Genomic DNA, 15,904 nt, shown 5'->3' with positions numbered 1-15,904 from the left:
TTTAATATATTTTTACCAACTGGGAAAAGTTCAGTCTTATTTCTGAAAAGCCCTGGCAACAGTAATTTTATCCTGAATGTTGGTATCCCCATAGCCCAAATATTTTTCATTTTCCACAAAGTGTTATGAAGGCACAGTTAAAATGTACTTACAAGAGACAAACAATACTGCTACAGGAGTAGCTGGCAACAAAGAAAATTATATTTTAAACCTACATGTAGAAGAAAGAGAAAATTAATATAGTGTGCTGTTAAAATAAATGGAAGCTCCCGAGATTTTAATTTTTGTTTTTCTGCAGTTTTGCAGGGGGATGCCCACCTGCATCTGCAGCCACGAACAAAGTCATATAAGCCAAATCATGTGTCTTGGTAAATAATATTTATCTTATTGTAGGCTGTTAACCATCAAAGAGAAACTTTTGTGTTTGACTTTTTTGTCTTTTTTCTCAGACTAGAGGAAGAGATTTTTTTTTTGTCAAAAAGTTTTCCACATTTCAACAGAATAGATTTTATCTTTCTGCAAATCTGCACATAGATACATTCAAAAATTTAGTCCTCAGAATCGTCCTTATATCCACTTCAAATCCTGCCTAATTCTGGGTATGCCAACAACCATATGGTTCTCTGTTTTTCCTGGGCATCTGCAAACATATCTGTGAGAGCACCCAGAGTCTCTTGCATTTTGAGGTGAAGGAAATGTGTTTCTGAGGACAAATCCACAGAAGCTCTAGATATAGAACCTCTAGATTAGTGAAGCAGGAGGTGGAGGGTAGCTGCATATCTCAGCTCTTCTCATTTTGGTGGGGTATGGACTCTCTCTCTCCAGCTTCCATGAGAGTGACACAAAGGTGTGAAACAAGCCAAATACATCTTTGTTTTTCCTGTTGCATCTGTGCTGCTCTGTGGAAAGAAATCTGCAATGCAAAGGCCAAAACAAAGCAACTGAAGAGGCAACACAATCCTTCCCAACAGGGACAGAGGGCTGTGCTCACCAAGGGGGTGGAAATGGCCTGTATTCTGATTTCTGTTCTGTTCTCTGTCCTTTAGGCATCACCACTGAGCATTCATTGAGCTACTGCCAACATCTGCTGCCTCAGAAATTCTGGACACTTCAGTGGGCTACAGCATCAGTAAGTCCCATCCAGTAAAATAAATGTTGCCATCCTAACAGTGGTCCTGGTGCCAAAGGAGGTGGCAGCAATGTGGCTGTCATGATTGTCCATTACCACCACTTGTGATTTAAAATGAGTAGAGCCTTGGCAGCTCTTCTTCATTTGTGATTTTATGTCATTTGACATGCAGGTCAATGATGTTTCTAGTTGTTGGTAGTAGTGCAAAAAAAATGCAGGAGATGTTTTAATACAGAAAGAGACATAGTAGAAAGAGTCTGGAGAAGTTTCTGGAAAAGGCAGATTTAAGCTGCCTTTATGTTGGAGTGATAGGCAACTGGAACAGAATTCAAGTCTCAGAAGTAGATATATTGAAGGGCTTAAGCACAAAAATCTACCTGTTCCTGTGTTTTATTTGTAGGATTGTTGAAGCTCAAATTATATTTTATATTTGCTGTATGTAATTTAGACCACAATGTGATCAAAGGGATACTTAGGGGCAAACACTCATATTACTGTGTGCATGTCACCTCTTAGATTGAAATTGTATTCCTTACATACTATGGAAGTCTTAGCTGAGCAGTGAATTAAACTCCAGGTTCATAAATAGGCCAAAGACACATTCTTGATACACATTGTTAAAATTAAAAATGTACATGTATGGCCATTATATAGCAATTCCTGCTGCTCTTAAAATAAGGTGGGATTTCCTTTCTGAAAATTCTCTTAAAAACATAGGGTTTTAACCTCTGGACTGCAGTCTATCAATCCTGATTTTTTTTTTTTTTTAAGTGGAAGAGGAAAAAAATGAGGTAATGATCTTCAGAAAGAACATGGCAATATTACAATGAGTTTTATCCCATTATTCAAAGTCTAATGTATAGGAAAATGCTGCCTACTATTTGTAAAGAAGCCAAATGTATAATCTGTTTAACAGGCAACCAAATACATCTTTAACTTCTGAAGGGAGGAACAGGGTAGGGGGAAGATCAGCTTAATACAATTTCAGTTAGAAACACAATAGTTTGAGGTTTTATTTCAGGGATTTTTTTATTAGGAATCACAGAAACCAAAATTATTCAAATGACAAATTCAGTGATGATCTGAAAAGTAATAGGATAATGTGCTAAATTATTTTTCCTTTTGTTCTGTGACATTTTTAATCCTTTCCTTATTTCCCTGTGGTGTAGGAAAATAAGGATTCTAGGGCTTTTTTTCCCATCTTATTTATAATCTTCTTTGAAAATTTAATACTGCTAATTTTAGCTCTATAGTATTTAAATATAGGCTAGTAGCCTGGCTTGTAGCCATTGCTCTGTAGAAGCAATAAAAAAATCCCAGGTTGTGGAACTTGCTTTTTTTCATAAAGGGAAATATGATAAAAATTTATAGTCAGAAATAAATCCCCAGCTTGTTCTTTTGCAGGCTGTCAGACATGGTTTTTTTGAAGGCTAAGCCAGCAGGTAGCAGGACAGGTGCCGGGGGGGTTTCTTCAGGCATTCTTTTCTTCCACCTGCTCCTCTGAGGTGGTCCCCAATGTTCAGCACAGTTTCAGACAGAAAGGATTATTCTGTAAATGATGTATTTCTCTGCTCTAGCTAGCTCCTGCCTGTTTCGTTTTCTTTTCAAGGGGTAGAATACATAGCAATTATTTCTTCACTTGTAACTTGTTTCTCTGAGGCCAGTTACAAAGCCATAAAGCTCAGAGTGACCTAAGAAACTTCAGGTGATATGAAAAGAATTTACTTTCTTGGAATCCAGACAAAAAAATAAAATTTTTGCGGCTACTATTGGAGGCTGTGAGTCTCTCCTTGCCAATACAGCCTATTTAGTAAGAAAGAAAGAGACAGATGAGTTAAAGAAAAAGAAAAAATACCACAGGAAAGTAAGGGAGTGAAGGGAAAAAAGAACCTTGAAAGTCTCTGTGTCCTAACTTAGAAATATGCCCAGTGGATACTGCTCAGAAATTTAAAAGACCCCTTTACTTAAAAGACTTCATATCCTCCTTCAGCAAAATGTTCCTGCACTTAAGGATCCTTTCACTTAGAATTTTCTCTAATATCTAACGTAAATTTTCCTCACTGAAGTTTTAACTTTTATTTCCTGCCCGATTCCCAGTGGACGTGAATACAAGTTGGTCTGCCTCTTAGCAGATCCAAGAAATACACACAATATGATTTTGTATTTTTCCTCATTCTTCTCTTTGCTACACTAAGCCAAACTGCTCTTCTCACATTTTCTTAAAGGTCCCATTTATAAGACTTCCAGTTATTAATGAGAATTCCCAGGAAGAAGAATTGGCCCATGACTGTGCAGACCCACTTTTCAGTGGTTCTGGATGTTATGGGAGGACTGCCTTAGTATTTCATCCAATTTAAACCTTCATCACTGTTAAACCTTCATCAGTAGCTTCACTATAAATTTGGGGTCACAGGGTGAGGTTCATCTGACTAAATGTATATAGTTGAATCTGATCTTGTGTCCTAGCTCATCTGAGTAAGGGAAACAGGAACTTTTGAAACAGGACTTCAGTCATGCAAAAGGAGATGTCCATATTTGTTTGAGAATTAGAATGAAATCAGATGTAAAAGAAACAGGAAAGACACCTAAAAGTGCCTATTATTTTTATTTAACTATATCGAGTCTAGATGTAAGCAACTCAGTAACCCATAGAATCACATGTTTAGAATGACCAGCCTAGGACAGACTTTTGTTGATTTCCCAAGCATACTTGCAGAGAAATAGGTGACTGTATCTTCAAGAATTTTATATTTGTGCTGAAAAAGATTGCTAACCTTCAGAAGCTGCACAACATTCTCTAGGACATAGGATAATACAGAAGGACTGAACATTTATTTAGGCTATTAAATCCAAAAGGGGAGCAAGAGGACGGAGCTAGGTGAAGAAGATAAGGCTTTTCATGAATTAATCTTTCCTATAGCTCTGTAGTTTGGCACATATATGTCACATTCAATATGTGATGCCTGATTAATCTGTAATATGAATGCAGTATGTTATACTCCTGTAAATTGTTTTAATATCTGAAAATGTATTCCTAGTGCACCTAATTCTCCCACTGGGACTACTGGCAAAATTCCCAGTGGCTTAAATAAAAAAACAATAAAATGCAGAATAAAGGAACAGGGTTTAAATCAAGACTATAAACCAATTAGGTATTTTCACGTTTGGTCTTTGAACTTTTAAATAGAATTAATGCCTATTGTTCTGTTTCCAAAGGCACCAGTCCTGTCAACCTTGCTGACTCTCTCAGTCCTTTTCATGCCAACACTAAGGGCTGTCTTCTGCTCTGTTTCAGCCAGACACCATCATGTGCCCTTCCCATGTGTCCCTCTCTTCCCTTAGTGTGCTTAGACTCCTTTTCCTAATCAAATCTTTTAACAGATGATAAGGGGGAAGAACATATGCAAATTATCTTAGTGAAGTGGATTCTAAATAACTGAATCAGCAACATAACTTCCAACTACCACACTAATTAATCTCTTATTTATGGCTCATTGTCAACTGTACATTTTTGGAGTGCTGACAGATATAGCTGGCATCCAGCAGTAAATAATATTGCAATGGTCTCTTACAGGCCAGGATGCAATTTAAAGCTGTGAATTACTCAAAATAAGATAGGGTGATGTATAAACACAGACAGACCAAATGATTTTATCCCACCTTAATTACTTACTTTTACTTTTTTATTTAGCTAGCTCTGTTTTAGGGAATTGAATGTGTACAATATTGGGCTCATTTATCATGTACTAAACACAACCTAAGCTGCTGGAGCTTACTGGACAATACCTGTTAAATAGAAATGTTTGTCAGAAGTATCCTCATTACTCAGCAGTCAATGTCATTCACCACCTTAGGTCAAACTGATTCCCTGGGATGATGCACAATTAAAAAGATTCCCAGTGTATCTGATTAAATAAAGTGTAGAAATCTACCTGTGAAACACTGTAATATACATTGCTCACTAAGCTTTCAACCACCTACAGTTTTAATGATGGGTTTCCTACTCACTCCTTGTAAATCGCTTGAGGGTAATTAAGCCCTCAAGTATGGGGACATTAGAAATATGGCAGACTGGATCAGGCAGATCTTTCTTGACCAAAATCACGTGGATGATACCCTACTCAACGGTCCTGAAATTGATTTACAGGAGGTCCTAAATCAGAAAATAGAATCATAGTTTAAATACCTTCCCTAATTCTTCTTACTATTCCTGGGTATGGAACAGTCCATGCCAGAAATTTGTAACTAAGTTATAAGAGAAGTCATTCTCTTATTTGAACATATGCTTTATCAGATTGAACTCTATCTGAATAACCATTCCATCTCAATGTGATTACATATATGTACATATACATCATATATGCATATATATATATATATAGCAACTCCATATCAATAACTCTTCCTTGCACCTGTGGTATAATTGCAACAGCATGAGGGACAGATGCAAACCTGATAGCATCTTCTTGATAAAAATATGCTTTTAAATATAAAACCTTTGTAGCATATATACTGGTGTAGTCAAAGAGATGCTGACCAAAACCTCTGTACAATTCAATAATGGCAGTCTCCAGATCTACAAGTCTCTATTCTTTCTCTGGTTTAGAGTGGTTAGGTTCTTCTATTAAATCTTCAACTCAGCATTTTCTATATTACTATTTTTTGGCAATATATGAAGCCAAACTAGCTTAAGTTGGAGCTATCATTTCTATTCTGTGTGAACTACTTTCTTTTTGGGATATTTGCCTGTCCATACCCAAATTCTTTTAATATCTGATCTATTATACACTCACTGTTGAATTGCTCACAGCTACCTTCAACTATCTAGGAAACATATACAAGTTAGTTGGTATAACCTCATTTAACAGATTATGGGAGGAAAAAACCCTCAGTTTTTAAAGGCCCCAAAATACAGACAGATTTATTGAGTCTCCCTGAGGAATGTTCATGGTTCTCTACTGACTACTGGAAATGCCAAGACAGGTGGTTTACGCCACAACTAAACTCAGAGTTTGAGCAGTTAACAAGAATAACATCCACAGAGATGTGAACAACACTTCAGTGCAGAAGATTACATGGTTCCTAATTTTTACTACTTGGCAATTGTGTTGACAGAGTTGAAAGTTGGGTGGGAAGGGTCAAAATTGTGAAACAAAATTAAAAAACTATTCTTATTAAAAATATTTCACAGAAAACCACTGTTATATGATAGCAATCACTGTTGTTTGATAATAATGTAAACTTTCATGAAAAATACCAAAAATAATTGAGTATGTGATAAAGGTTGATTAGCTAATTTTAGAGCATTTATTTTTTTCAAAACACAAAAACACTGGCTAGAGCACAAAGGCAAGAGCTCTCATAAACTGAGTAACTGCATGTCCTTCAAATTGCAATTTTCCAAAGCACGTGTAGCACTGTTGATTCAATTTCTTTTACAAACCTTTTCTATCTTTGTGATTCACATGTTCACTGATTCTGATTCGTTCCAAAGATGTTTCTTACCAATTTCCTTGTATCAAGTGCTTTTTGGTTTGTGTAATTGACAGAAAAAGATAAGGCTTGTTTCCAAAATTGAGCCTATTTAGATTTTAAAAAATTATCATTTTGTCTAGAACAAAAAAAAAAAAAACATTTAGAAAATTATTATTAAGTATCACCACATCTCAGCTTTCTGTGAAAGCTGTCAATATCTTATTCAGTGTTCAAATCAAATGACTTTGCTATATTAACAATTAGATCCAAAGCATAAGGCAATTTATCAAGGAGTTTGTTTGCCTTAAGGGGACTTTCACTGACATGAAAACAGGGCAAGCAGGACGTGTTTGCAAACAGAAAAGTTGGAATTTCTGTTCAAAGAGACTGGCCTGAGACTGTATCTCCTACCAAGAAAAACTCTACAAGTACAGAAATATTGTATCTCCTTCCAAGAAAAACACTTTATACCCTGTATCTTGTTTATGTTTAGAAGAATGTGGATTGTAATTCTTCTTACTATCTGTGAATTCTGTAGAGAATTAAACTTTTTGATGGTTAAGATTTTCCAAAATAAATAAAGTGTACATTTATTCCTAATACAGGCCAGCATAAAAACTTGTAAGGGGTTCACTCAAACAAAAGTAATTCATTTTCTATAGGGTAAAGCTTTCATAGCATCTCTTAATGTTCATTTGTCCACAGGGAAAGCTACTTTCCTAAAGAAAACACCAAAATACAAAGACAAGGATTGGGCTAATGATTATAAACAAGGTAGAAGAAATCAAAATGTCTGTAACAGAAGCAATGCATTTCTTTAAACCTGCAGTGTATAGAAATGTCAGTTTAGGGTAGTTTGACTATGGCAGTGTTCATACAATCCCCATGAAGGTTCATGTAGCTATTTGAGATTGTATCTGTCTGAATTATAAAAAGGTAGAGATACTCATTGTCCACAAACAAAGAGCTAGCACAGCTGGTTATTTTTTTCCTTCTACTCTGCAGAATCAGGTATTGTTAACTTACTTGTCCAGGCAGAGGAAGGTAAACCTGAGAGCAACTGACATGATGTGAAACTTAGAAGTCTAGATGTCCAATAACATTTTTTTCCACAAAAATATACACTTTTCTATATTTCTACTTTTTTTTTTTTTTGCTTTTTGACCATCAATTTTCACATTTCCTGAGTATTTTTCCTTTTTCCAAAAGGCAAAGTATCTTCTGAAGAATGGGAGAATAGCCTCTCTAAAGGGGAAACCAAACAAACATGACTCTGCTTCACAATGGCACACTGACATAATGTAAGAAAAGCACTTCCAGGCTAGACTTTCACTCTCTGTAGGAGTCTGTAGCCTTGAGGATGAGATTAAAAACTCTCCTTTGGGTATGTGATGCTTTCAATTCAGCCTTCTCTCTCTCTTTTGCTGTTGAGCAAAAAGAAAAAAGCACAGTTTAAGTAAGGCTAAAACAAAGCAGGATTTTTTTCTGCTGATGGGGTCAACATTCACAGATTAATGCAATCTGGATGGATTTTCAATTAAACAATGCTGAGATGAACCTGTCACCCAGGAAATGTGAGCAGATGGAGGAAGCAAATGCAAAACAGGAAATGTCATTACTTTGGTACAATTTTGTCCTCAGTGGCATCATTTCTGCCTCCTCCATGAGGCACACAGGATGAATTTGAAGATGAAAAATGCATTGGTAGCATTTGATTCATTCTCTTTCTACTGTTTGGCAAATAGTCATGCTGTGCACTGCTACCAATTCTGCTGACCTTGAAGGTCAATCATTCCATATTTTGAGCAAGTGCTTGCTCATCTCATTCTAAACAATAAAATCTCCAGTGTAGTACAATGTAATGAAATTATTCAAGCCCTCTCAAGGTCTGCCTATGCATCAGTTCTAGGTTTTTCAACTTTTCTTTGTTTCCTCATATCTGTTATACCTTTTTGCTTCTACCTTCCTTCTTTTCTCACTTGAAGGAAGCCAAAAATTATGATCCCTCTCCCAGAGTGCTCATATTACTGTGAGACCCTTCTGCTTTCATTAGGCAGATGTTCATGCAGTAGGCAGAAATGAAGAGAGACTCAAGTGAAAAAAATGATCTCTGGGCTGCCTATGCTTTTTAAAGCAGTTGGAAATACATTTCTATTAGAGACATGGAGTCTTCAGATGAAGCTCTGAGTTGTACTGCCCCTTAATTACAATGAATGCTGTAAAGTAAATCTATGATTTTGTACATATCTTGACAACTCACTTAAAGAACAACATCATCAAATCTTGCCTTTATGTTCATGACTCTGACATGTTCCTTCAGTGTTTCTTCAGTGTCCTCTATCAAAATATTAAATTTGTAAATCCGGTAGTGGTAGAAGCAGGGTTGTATATGGTGATATGTAGCCTCTCTTCCTCTTAAAATACTCAGGATCCTACAGTAGGCAGTAAGATATTTTTCAGGAGAGCTCCTATTTTCCTGGAAGATTATTCTAATATTTTCATGAAATCAAGGTATAACTGAGATCAGATATCAAACAATTTTTTGTTCTAAGATTTCTAAATAAAGAAGTGCATTTCAAAAACACTCAGCTTGTTTTAAACCTACTCATTAAATTCTCCATATTTTTCCCAGGAACTTCTGGGAAATAGCTCAGAGAGGAGTTGGATTAATGACAGGTGCTGCATTCCCTTGTATTGTGAGCATAGGAGACGAGGATCAGCACCTGTTTTTTTGACATTTCTGGCCTGGCATCAAGGCAGATATTCAGTGGTGGTGCAGTGTTCCTTGGTGCTGGATGCTCATGCCCATCTGCGAGGATGGCGTGGTTCCCATCTGTGAGTTCAGAGTGCCTTTGTCTACAATCAGCCATTGGTTTAATTGAGCAGCAATATTGGAACCAAAACGCTGTTACTTCCCCACCACCCTCTCGTGTGCCAGAATGAAGCTGTGATGACACCTTCCTCATCCCTGCTGTCACATATATCTATGTAAGCCTGAACATCAGAGTGGAAGGAATCAGTCACTATTCGCAATGATTGCTGGCTGCCAAAAAGACACATTTGTACGGCAGCCGAAGGTGGGGAATTTCAGTGCGAACATAAGAAAGGTTTCTAAAAGCTCCCTGTGTGCAGATCCAGAAGAGAAATGGGAGCCAGGAAGCACACTAAACCACTGAGAAACATTTCTGACAGTGCTGAGGAGTAGCACCTACAAACAGCTGAATTAGAAGTAGGTGCACTTGACCTGGCAGCAGTGCAAGGGAATCTTTTTATTCAGCAAGGTATAATACTGTTGCCCAAAGACCAAGATGTTCAGTTAAATGCAAGTTGTAATGAGCTAGGTCATACAAAGAAACAAAGTGAAGGAGGACACTGACAACTGAACATTTAAAGGCATTAAATGAGAATAAAGTCAGAGCAGAGCTGATCAAGGCTCCAGTCCACTGTACTTCCCCTGCTGTCCAGAATTTGGCTTGCAGACTGCAACATCCAGGTATATCCTGAGTAAACTTCAATATCAGCAGTGAAATACAAAACCACAAATAATTTCTCCAAAGTACACTCCTTGTCTCTGGCCCAAAGCAAGGTACTGTCATGGAGAAAGAGTGTTTTTCAGGGATTTGCTTTTGGGTATTCTCCCACTGTGAGCTCCAGTATTGAGAATTGTTATCCAGGTCCTTGGTTTGAGATGTGCTTAAGTTTATAAACACATTTTTTAAAGGCTTTCTTTCCTTAAAGCACTTTTAGTGACACCGAGGATTTAGCTGCAAAAAAATGAGATCTCTTTCATGAAAAAAACCTACATGTTTTAGTTTCTGTGCCTTATTGCAAAGCTGTAGGTATATATCAGTCTTGCTTTCATTTATCCTCCTTTTCATTTTATGGAGGCCTCATTTAGTCTAACTACAATTTTTATTTGCTGATAAGGTCATTCCATAAATTATTGTACTGAAGTAGGTCTTTTAATTTTTTGCTCCTTCAGAAAATGCATTTTTCAAAATTTCTTATTTCCATTACTGTGAATACTCTTTTTCCTTTTTTTTTCTCATGTTGTCAGATTTAATTTAAATATTATTCATGCTGTGCTCTGATTTCAATGCATTATTTAAATATGCTGACTTACATATTTTCTGATTAATTTTGGAGGAAAAAGGTTATTACCATTAACTGTGATTCTTGAATAATACTGCTATTGCATATTCATGCTTGTGGTGCTTGCCAGTTCTATGCAGGACTGCAGAGCTTTTTTAGGGAAACAGGTCCCATACAAATCAGATAAGTGCTTCTCCCAAATGTGAATCCTAGCTGCTGATGCTATCAAAAACAATTAAATTCCCAGATAGTGCCAATATCTCTGTTAAATCCTTGAGCACTAAAGAAAAAAGTTCTGTGGATGCCTTTGAAGTGGGGAAAAGACAGAAAGCAGTTGGCACAGAGGAACTGCAAGGACATGTGCACAATGAGAAATGAGAGCATATTAACAACTAGTTTGCATCTACACTGTGCAGGGGGACTGTCTTCACCACAGATTTGTCTTGGAAAAATGTATTAAGGTCCCAAACAAAGACAGAGGGCAAGTTAAAAATTGACTGGTGCGTCTTTAGGATAGACACACTGTACCCAAGTCAGTGAGACTTCAGGGAAGATCTAAAGCTTGGTGTTCACAATGTATAATTCATTGTATGAGCCAGAATAGTGGTACCAAGGTGTTCATGACTGTTTATGCCTTCCCTGAATTCATTACATTTCTCCTTACCCTGATTTACAGGGACAGGCTGATACCATGGCACCTGAACCAGAGTCCTCCTGCAAATTTTCACTTTGTTATAGTCATGGTTTCATTATTTATGCTTCATTTTTAGTGACTTTGTTAGTTTATCACCCCATGGTGATTACTGCTAAAACAATAATTGTCAGGACCCATTTGAAGCTTCAAAGGGCAAAAGGAAGGATAATGCAAAGAACAGCTTTAGGCCCAAAGCCCTGACATTCTTGACAGGCAGGAGATGTCTTCAAAGCCAGTGCTGAGGATAAAAAGATTTATTTCATGCATTACAGCATCTCTTCTAAATAACCCTATTCTCACCTGGGGGAGTGAATTTCTTAAATACCATGTTAAGGACCATATTATGCTTACATTCCCTTTTAAGATATTATATTTTATTTTGACAATGTTTCTCACATAATAACCAAAGATGCATTTCTTAGAGGCTCCATCTTCATGGGATGTCTTAGCTTATGATTAATTCCTTAGCATTTAAACTTGAGAACAAAAACAATTTTGCTAGGGTGATTGCTAGATGGATGCATGTTGCATACTTTCCTGTTACTTGTAGTCTGATGAAGATCAGGAATACTGAAATTCTGTTTATGGTGATAGTAGGAAGGAAAAGGGAATTCACCAGTCAGAGGGGAAATACGGTAACTGGCTCAAATCCAATCCAGAATATTCCTGCATTCAGATCATGATCATCCAGTGGACTCTGGCTCTTGGTGAGATAAGTGTTTGCTTCAGAGTCAACTTCAAGTGCTCAGGAGGAAAGCATGATGAATTACTTTCCTATGCCCAGGAGTGGGCAGTAGAGCACCAGTTTGATAGAGCAGTTCAGCTACTTAATTTAGAGCAGAATTAGTATAATTGATTTCAAGACATTTAATGGGGCCACTCACTTGTTTAAAGCTAAGCATATCCTCAAGGACATTTTAGTTTTGCAGCTGTAGCCATGTTACTGTTAAGGGCACTTTAGTGAGGTAGTAGAGGAAATTAGAAATTAAACTTTCCTGGTGTATAAACAGAGGACTTAACTTTTCAGTTCTGCCAGAGCACCATGTTTTGCAAGCATTAAGCCAACAACATAAATGCTGAAAGTAAAGGAATAGTATTGTATAGAAAACGAATGTCTAATGCCAAACAATCCACCCAATATTCTGTGAACCTGAATTATAACTAATGTATCCTGGCACTGCAGAAGCCAGATAGAAGAAAGCTGTGTAGCATAAAATTGCTTCAAACATCTGTCAAAAGCAAACTGAGTTGATTACATTCTGTTTTGATTTGCTATAAACACAGAGGTTAGTTTTTGAAAAGCAATCTTAGACTTTAATCACATTTCTTTGACAGTGTGAGACAAAGCTCCTCAATAATATAATATAGGAACTAAGTGGCTTTGAAAGAATTAAGAGGCCTTGAATGAATGGGACCAGGCAGAAATTTTGTGTTGGTGCAAAGAGAGGTATGAATTAAAAAAAGAGTGAGAGAAGAAGCAGGTTATAGAGATTAAATAAAATAGTCAGCCTTCGTGGAATGACTGCCAGCAGCAGATCTAGAGGGACTTTTTAAAGGAGGGAAGCCTCAGTATTTCTCTTGGGGAAAAGTAAGGACAGACAGGAAAGAGCAGAAGAGTGACGGAACGAAGCTCTCCTCAAATCCTCACATTTCATCTGTTAGGCTGCAAACAAAGCAAGGGATTCAAAAGAGAAATGAAAGGTCACAGGGACAGTATGGTAGCTCTAGCTCTCTGGAAGCTTCTCTACAGTGGGGAAAATTTCTCAAATCCAATATGAAAAAAACTATATATATGAGAAACAGTGACAATTTCAGGGTATGCTTTGTTTTAAAGCAGCTGGGATTATGTCTAAATAATAAGTGATTGGGGATACAATTTTCATGTGAAAGTGTCAAATTCTTGCCTGTTCTTCCATGAGTTAGGTGTGGGCCTGAGCCACAAATTCCATTTCTCATTTAGTGGTTTTAAATTTTATTTAAAATGTAAATACAATTAGTGAATGAGATCTTGATTCAATAGTCTCCACAGGCTTATAAGAAGACACTAAATCCTTATTTGATTACCCAATTATCTCTGTGTGTTGTACTCTGAATTTTTTACTCCTTTGCTAAATATTTCTCAGATTCAGGGAAAATTGTGTTGTCAAAACCTATGAGAAAAAGGTTTGGATAGAATATGACCTTTAGGAAATACAACTTCTAAACATCTTGATTTAAATGCCAAATGGAAAACCTTTAAAATGTTGATGTCACTTTCGGGGGTTTTTTTGGTTTTTTTTTGAAGAATGGGAGAATAGTCTCTTTCTAAAAGGCAAGCCAATGAAGCAAGAATGCTAAAATGACACCAAAAGCATGCTCAGACTATGTGAGGACAAGGGAAAGAGCTCTCCTCTGGGTAAGCAGTGCTTCCAACACAGCCTCTTCTCTCTCTGCTGTTGAGCAAAAAGGACAAGGTACACTTCATATAAGACTAACAGAGCAGAAATTTTTGCTGCTACTACAGTAAACATTCACATGTGAAATCATTACAAACCACTCAGACTTTCTGTGTACTGTTGAAAATGTAAGAGTCTGCACTCCGAATGGATCTTCAACTAAACCTTGCTGAGATGAACCTGTCACCCAGGAAATGTGAGCAGATGGAGGAAGCAAATGCAAAACAGGAAATGTTATTAGTCTGGTACTATTTTGTCTTCAGTGGCATCATTTCTGCCTCCTCCATGAGGCACACAGGATGAGTTTGAAGATGAAAAATGCATTGATAGCATTTGATTCATTCTCTTTCTACTGTTTGGCAAATAGTCATGCTGTGCACTGCTACCAATTCTGCTGACCTTGAAGGTCAATCATTCCATATTTTGAGCAAGTGCTTGCTCATCTCATTCTAAACAATAAAATCTCCAGTGTAGTACAATGTAATGAAATTATTCAAAGCCTCTCAAGCTTTCCCTACATGCAGCTTCCTATTCTTTCACTGCTGAAAGTGGGTGGTGAAATTAAGCCTATATTATTGACTTTTTCCCTGACATACACTGGATGATATCTTGTGTGTGGCATAGCAAAACATCTGGAAAACGAATGGTGCTGACTGTAAGTGCCTGGGCAGAGCTGTGGGATTGAGGGCAGGCTTGCATCTGTGCCACATTAAGGCTGCATTCTGAAATTACAGCTTCCATGCTCTGCTGTAGGCAGTACTCTGAGTATGGGGCCAGAATTCCTTGGACCAGAATCAGATATGAACATGAAGCCTGGCATAGTTCAGCACCCCTGATGAAGTGGTTTCCAGGAGCCCACAGGCATGCTTGTATTTCCCAGTGGCAGAACTCAAATGGATCAGCCAGTTTATCAAGTTGGATCTGTATGTGTATTGACTTACAGACAGATAAAAGTGGAACAGAGGTATTTTGTGATTGAAAGATTTGAGAGGTCTGCAAGTTTGTCCAATATTTTCAACTTCATATAGCCTGCTGCAAATTATTTGTTCATAGAAGCTTTATCCCTTTTAATTTCGGATTATATTGCAAATCATTGACAGAACTGGTATCAGCATAAGTGGGAGAGGTCTCCTGACAATCATCTGTAAATCCCTACATGCTGAAATTTCATTTTTCCACATGCATTTATTTTCATTTTTCAGCTTTAAATCACAGGGTTCTTACCCGAAAAAACCCTGTTAGTGTCTCTGTACTAAACAGTGTAATCCCCTTGAAAATTTTCAATTGGCCTTTATTCTGCTTGAAGTAGATGAAACCAGTTTAAACATATGTTCCTAGTTGTACGATTATAGTACTTTTTTATAATTGGAGGGTTTTGCTGGTAGTAGTGTTTGACATACTTCAGTGACCAGAATGCATTATGAGTCATGTGGAACTTGGCTAGCCAGAGAACAGCACTCTTGTGGTTTTCAAGTCCTTTGAATGAAGAAATAAAACCCATAAACTATCAATAAAGCTCTCTACTCCAGGCAAGAGATAAAGACATAAAGACAATCTCCCACCAAGAGTGCCATGGCCACATTACTGTAGTCCTGTGCAAATCTTATAAAAGTGCTGCTGTTCTTCTCTTTCTTTAGTACTGGAAACAGCTTATCTTCTCAAATACTTGCAAGTTTCTAATATTTATTTTCCTTTTTTTATTTTTTTTTTCTGTGTTAGAAAGAAGTGAAAGACAAATGTTAAGAGGAGTCTAGAAACAGACTCCTGGTACCTGCAGTAGGCTTAGCTGTACAACAGTTGATAGAAAAAGAAAGACACAAATTAGAAATTCAGCCTTACAGTTTTGACTCTGTAGATTGGCTTTTCCTACCACATCTATCAACTAGCAATGCAAAGACATGGAAATGTATGCTTTGTGCAGAGTTCATGAAAGGTTTCAAGGATTACAGTTACAATCAACATTAAAAACTCAGGATGGTTTATATGAATGTTTTCCTTGTTTAACCTTTATATTTTACATTTACAGGATACTATCAAACTTGAGTATTAAAGGGTTTTTAAAGCAGTGGATAAAATCTA

At 37.0% G+C, this 15,904-nt stretch overlaps 1 long non-coding RNA gene across 1 annotated transcript; it reads left to right on the top strand.

Moving 5' to 3' along the window:
- The first annotated feature begins 308 nt into the window (after window positions 1-308).
- LOC306801326 lies at window positions 309-13,785 on the top strand. The gene is made up of 3 exons (XR_013774060.1): window positions 309-368; window positions 1,047-1,129; window positions 13,683-13,785. It is a non-coding gene; the product is annotated as an uncharacterized lncRNA (long non-coding RNA).
- Window positions 13,786-15,904: the final 2,119 nt, after the last annotated feature.

Source organism: Erithacus rubecula (assembly GCF_903797595.1).
Source record: "Erithacus rubecula genome assembly, chromosome: 1".
NCBI classification, from domain to species: domain Eukaryota; kingdom Metazoa; phylum Chordata; class Aves; order Passeriformes; family Muscicapidae; genus Erithacus; species Erithacus rubecula.
The sequence above is the reverse complement of the archived record's forward strand: the minus strand, read 5'-3'. Positions and strand labels throughout refer to the sequence as shown.